This window comes from Corylus avellana, chromosome ca4 (assembly GCF_901000735.1).
Source record: "Corylus avellana chromosome ca4, CavTom2PMs-1.0".
Lineage (NCBI taxonomy): Eukaryota > Viridiplantae > Streptophyta > Magnoliopsida > Fagales > Betulaceae > Corylus > Corylus avellana.
Window position 1 is genome coordinate 12,227,381 of NC_081544.1, and position 6,588 is coordinate 12,233,968.

The 6,588-nt window shown below is 33.4% G+C and overlaps 1 non-coding gene across 1 annotated transcript; it reads right to left on the bottom strand.

Moving 5' to 3' along the window:
- Positions 1-5,220: 5,220 nt before the first annotated feature.
- Positions 5,221-5,328, bottom strand: LOC132180148 (small nucleolar RNA R71). The gene has a single exon (XR_009440042.1). It is a non-coding gene; the product is annotated as a small nucleolar RNA R71 (small nucleolar RNA).
- Between the last annotated feature and the right edge of the window lie 1,260 nt (positions 5,329-6,588).

The window sequence follows — 6,588 nt, forward strand, 5'->3', positions numbered from 1 at the left end:
CTGATAAATATGTTAGCACGTTATTCAAAAATTTTAAATGATATGATATCATCTATGTCATGTCTTAAGAATGAGTATTTTAAGAATATGTTCCAAGCTAATTTAAGTGAAAAAACATTTCCTCTTGTGTTTATTTAAACTTGAGTGTACTTTTAAGTGTCATTATTTCAAGTACTAAAAAGGTGAGATGGAGTTGGAATAGATCTTTGGGTTTAAACCTTACAAAGAAAGAGAAAATGAAAAGAAAAGATATGGATGTGCAATAAATTAGTTATTGAAATCGCTACCAATTTAAACAGTTAATGTGAGAGAGTCGATATGAGATTTACTCATCCAAAAAGAATTTCGGCCTTAGTCACAAACACGGGAAGGTGAGTTCTATTTGGGCTCTCTCAATTTAGCTGCTAAAATTGCGGCAAATCGAAAAGTTAATTATTGTGAATCCCAATTTGAAAAAACAAATAAAAATGTGTTGACATTTGAAAAAGAAAAATAAATACTAAGAAAAAGATCTAATCATGCTCCTATTTAGATTTGTTAACTTCCAAGTACCAATTTAATTGTCATAAATACTATTTTTTATCTTCTCTTGTCAATCTCTCATTCAAGTCCATTCACATTTTTTTTTTCAAATATACCATTAAATTTGTAGGACCCACATGTAGGTCCTACAGATCTAATGGCAGATTTAAAAATAAATTGGACGTGAGATGGATAAGTGTTAAAAAAATAGCAGGTCTCCTTAATTATTTCCTCATTTATTTTCCCTTCTTATTAGAATCTAAATAACGAAATGCTAGGTCATATTCCTTGTTTCCTATAGCTTAAGTCTAATTTAATTATTGTAGTTATTGTTTTGCTTATTACGTGTAATGTTATTTAGCAGATTGTTATACGACTAACATATAACTTGATAACATGGTAGTAAAAATCTTAACTTAAAAAAAAAAAATATAAAAATTAATGACTGATTTTCACTACCATATCATTCCAGTTATTTGAAGTTGTATAACTGTCTACTAAAGAGCAGTTCTCTATGATCATTGTGTACGCTTTTGAACTTCTTTTTCTTCTTCTTCTTCTTGTCACCTTTTTCTTAAACAAATGTTAACGCTCAAAGAACTTCTTCTAGGCAAGACAGAAATTAATTATCATTTTGTAGGGAATTGTATTGAAAGGTGATGTTTTAGGAAAGAATAATTTTCATCCTAGTTCTATACTGATTCTAATTCAATTTTTTTAGGTCACAAATTTTGATGGCCTGAATTGGTTGGTAAGAATGAGCAGCAAGCCAAGGCGGTGATACAAATGGACAACCCTATGGTAAAAATAGTAGTCCTACCTCCAGGCTAGGTAGGACTTACAGATTTCTGTTGCAATCGTGTATAGCTTGTCCTTGATCACAATGACAATATTGTTTCGGTACCTATAGTTGGTCGAGACTCATTTTGTAATTAAGTTTGAAGCAAATAAATACTAGGTATTGTTATTTTGCTTGTGATCAACAATTTGGAAGGAGAAGAAAAAAGGTATATGATTTTTCTAATGTTATTTGCCAAAGTATATTTAATATGGATGTTGGATAAATTAGATATATCCATATACATCTAAATGCAAAGCCACAAGGAGACATGGAGTCCATGCCTTTTACCAAGCAGGGACGGAGATAGAAAATCTTATGGGTAGAGGCAAAGCATAAGTGAAAAATATTTTAGGATATGAGGGCGAAAGTATGAATGAGAAATATATTAAAATTGAGTGTTAAATTAATACAAAAAAAATTAGTATCAATTCATTGCTAAAAAAAAATTAAACAAAAGAAAAGATACAAGTAATTACTTCATAATATATTTCAAAATTCACTTTAAATACCTATCAAAATTGGGCCCGTCATTGTCTTAGATCCTGAAAAGCATGTGGCTAAATTTATACTAAATTTTGCAGTAATTTCTCTTTTGATGTACAAAATCAAAGAATCAGTCAAAAACTAGTCTTCAATTTTATTATGAAACTTAGTTTGGACAATATTCACGTCTGGAAATATTTGTTTTATAGTTGCAGTAGAAATAGGAAAAGTAATTACAAGTACAATAAATTACAAACAAGTTCATATTCTCAACATATTATGGCAATATTTGCAATGGTATTCATTATTGTAAATATACTGCTTTTATGTTATCCTATAATTATTGTATTTCCTTTCTTTTAATGCCTTATTTAACTATAAATAGAAATTTTACTGTACAATTGAACATACATCAGAAATAAAAATTTCTTCACGACAACATAGAAAAATATTTTTTTATCAAACATACCTTTTCTATTCTCCTCACAAATAATCAGTATTGTTTCAGCATATCTACCTCTTTATCGAAGTTTCACAACAACTCCAAACCTCTTATAGTTTTTTCTCTCAAAAATAGCTTTTCAAATATTGCAAAATCTATAAACAAGTTGTCAAAATCCTCATAAAAATATCTTTTACACAAGTCCCTTCCTTTCTTTCTCTTCTTACTTGCTCTCTTTGTCACTTGTGGAAACTTCTTAAATCTACTTTACATATATTGAAACTTATAAATAATGTGTTATTGGCATGCAAAAGCATGTCAAACATTCATAGTATAAGTTATATTAAAGTTAGTTTTCCCATTTATATCATAAAATATTTGCTTGAAAATTTTATATTTGTTTCTCTAATTTAACATTTGTGAGAGATTTGTAAGTAGTTTTGTGGTACCTAGCGTTACTCATATAATAATATTCAAAGTAATCATCTAAACGTTAGAGAACTCATAAGAGAACAAGCAAACTATATGGCATGATAGTTATGGTTTTTAGAAGAATCCATTTCTTTTTGTTAAGTGTGGGAAGCAATTTTATGCGATTCCCGATATTGTCAATATTAGTTGCCTTTTAAAGTCATCCTTTTAAATGCTGAATAACATATATTTATATATCGTGGTAGGTTCCTCTACTTCTTAAGAAACCGGGACAAATACTAACGCAGCTACATGCCTCGATACGCACCTTGTGCTAGTTGTTCTTTCACAGATCAATTATGTTGTGATCAAGGTACTCTCTCTCTCCTTCTCTCTCTCTCTCTCTCTCTCTCTCTCTCCTATTCTCTCTGTGTCTCCCTCATATATTTTCCAACTATATTTAACTTATAAACCCCATCCATGCGAACAAGGAACTTTGAAGAGTTCTTTCTTGGCCGGAATTTAATGTTGTATCTAATGGTGCAAATCATATCCTCAGATAAATAAGTTCGTACATTATTCAAAAAATTTAAATGATATGATATCATCTATGTTGTTAGATGCAAAAACATTAAATCATGACCTTATACTTAAAATTTGGAGAATCCTATTCCGATACGTGGTTGACCATACACCTTTTTGTTCTAGCTTCCCACTTTATATTGTCTTAAATAATCAATTTTTTTTTTAAGACAAATGAATGTTTTAAGAATATGTTTCAAACTAATTTAAATGAAAAAACATTTCCTCTTGTGTTTATTTAAATTTGAGTGTACTTTTAAGTGGCATTATTTCAAGAACTAAAAAGGTGAGATGGAGTTGGAATAGATCTTTGGTTTTACATCTTACAAAGAAAGAGAAAATGGAAAGAAAAGATATGGATGGTCAACAAATTAGTTATCGAAATCGCTACCAATTTAGACAGTTAATGTGAGAGAGTCGATATGAGATTTACTTGTCCAAAAACATTTTGGGCCTTAGTCACCAACTCGGGTAGGTGAGTTCTATTTGGGCTCTCTCAATTTAGCTGCTAAAATTGTGGCAATTCGAAAAGTTAATTATTGTGAGTCCCAATTTAGAAGAAAAAAATGTGTTGACATTTGAAAAAGAAAAATGATATATTAAGGAAAACATCTAATCATGCGCGTATTTAGATTTCTTAACTTCCAAATACCAATTTAATTGTCGTAAATACTATTTTTTTTCTTCTCATGTCAATCTCTCATCCAACTCCATCCACCCATGCGAAATCCTTTGAGAAAGAAAAGAATTAGAGTAGACACCCATGCCTAATTTGTTGCTTAGGGAGATCAATAGCTTAAGGAGTAGACACCCATGTCCTTAAGTTGGCAAACATTAAATATGCTGGTATGATTGGTGCATTGGAATATTGCTATCTTAATTAGTCTGATTCGTGGTGGATATCGAATCCCTAATGCTTTCATTTATCTTTATCTCTTTTCATAGTATCAATTTCGTGACAATTTTGGTATTTTAAATTTAGAAAATCAATTTTAAGCAAAATAACTAATCCTCGTGGGAATGATCTCGTACTTGCACCCTATACTATTATTTTGATCTTGTGCACTTGCGAGTTAAAACGTTGCAAATATTATCGATTAACTTAGGTGGTATTTATCATAACAAGTTTTTGGCGCTGTTGCCGGGTATTGTTTGAATTTGTTTAGAATTTTTTTCCCCCTAGTTAATTCTATTTTGTTTGAATTTTATTTTGTGTTAATTTTAATTTTGCTTTCTGTTTTCGTACGTGTAGTCTTGTTCTGCAGCAGTGCGATCGAGCGCACTGCTGCAGGGCGTTGAAACTGCCGTGTTCTTTTCTGTTTTTCTTTATTTAGTTTATGTTTTTCTATTCTCCACGAGTACGATCGAGTGCACCTATCCGTGTGCTCGATCGCATTCCCGCCAGTACGCCTTTGTGTGCACAAGCGCACCCACACACATCTGCTTGAGTACGATCGAGCGCACTCGGTCAGTACACTTCGTTCTAGCGATAAGTAGTTCCTTTTATTTTTGTTTTTATTTTTTTTTGTTATTTATTTTACTTTTTGTTTTAATCATGTTGAGAGACAATACACCTCGGTGTGAAGACCTATAAAAAATTCATTCAGCCCCAGATCCTCGACCAACCATCAAGCATTAATTTCTAGACCATTGTGCAGAGCAGTTACCATTTATCTCTGCAGCTACTCAATACGGGTCCACACTAGAAAGGCACACCTACAGAGGACCCATATCGGCATATTCTAGAATTTTGTGATCTCTGTTGGACTCAAAATGTCCAGGGTTTAACTCCAGAAGGAATTCGGTTAATCCTCTTTCCTTTTTCTTTAAACGATTATGGTAAGATATGGTACAATTCTTTGGACATAGGTTCTATTCATAACTGGGATGAGATGGCCACAAAGTTCTTAAAGAAGTTTTTCCCAACCCAAAAGACAAGGCAATTGAGAAGGGAAATTCTGACTTTCCAACAAAAAGACGGAGACCTTTTCTTCGAGGCATGGGAGCACTTTAATGAGTTACTTCTTAGATGCCCACATCACAATTTATCTCAAGACGATCAGGTACTGGCATTCTATGAAGGTTTAAAAGATCCTAACAAGAGTCTTGTAGATTTAGCTCGTGGTGGCATGTTTATGGAGAGAAGCAATGAGGAAGCCATAGAACTCTTTGAGACCTTAAGTGAGAACTCCCAACAATTCCCATCTAAAGGGAGACAAGGACTCAAAGGAAAAGGCATACATGAAGAGAGCACCAATGGTGGAGTTTAGGCTCGAATGGTTGCCATGGAGAAAAAGCTAGACATGCTTGTGATAGCCATGACTAATCATAACATTGCTCCTGTTCAACAAGTTACACAAGTCGAGGTATGTGCCATATGTTCCCATATTGACCATACCATTGAGACTAATCCCATGTCTTCAATTGCAGATCAGGAGTCGAAAGAGAATGAGCTTGAAAGTTCCATGAGCTTGTTCTTAAAGGCACAACAGTAGACAAATGCTCAAACTAGTCAAGCCATTCAAAGATTGGAGGCGCAATCGGGGCAGATGGCCAAAGAGTTGAGCGAAGGAGAGAGGGACAAATTTCCAGCACCTAGTCCAAGAGGTCATGAACAACTAAAGACTGTAACAACCCTCAGAAGTGTTCAAAGTGTTGATTGATAGCAAGGTAGAGAATGATGAGACAATAAAAGAATCCCTAGCTCAAATTACAACTTCCAAGGAATATGAAAAAGTTCCCAGTTTCACAAGGCAAGGCATTGAGCTAGGCTGTGAGAATGTTACTGAGGACATTGTTGAAACCGTGCACTTCTTTGAGGCGTCGTCAACACCAAGTCCTATTCCTGAATTACCAAGAGGCTAGGAGAATAGTCTGTTAGGGCTATTAAATGAGTAAATTGAGGACATCAAGATAGATAAACGTCCGGATGGGAAACTGTTTGAGAAGACCGAGAGTGAACCCCAGATCTGAAGACATTTGGAATTACCCGGTGGTAGGAAAAGTTCAGTCTCTTTGGTGCAAGAGAAGAAAAGACTGGTGTTTCAAGTTTAAACGGAGTACAACAGTTTGGCTGAAGATATTAAATTTAGTGCTCATGGGAAGCACCCCATAGCATATCCTTTCTATTTTTCCTTTAGTGTTTATTTTTAGTTCTTTTTGTTTTCCTTTTTAATTGTTTTGGTGTTTTATTTTTTAGGCACAAGTGTGCTTGCGTTCAAGTTTAGGGGTTTGCTACGAGCCATAGCATTCCAGTCGATTTTTCCATCTCCCAGGTACAATCTTTTCATGTTATATACACATTTGG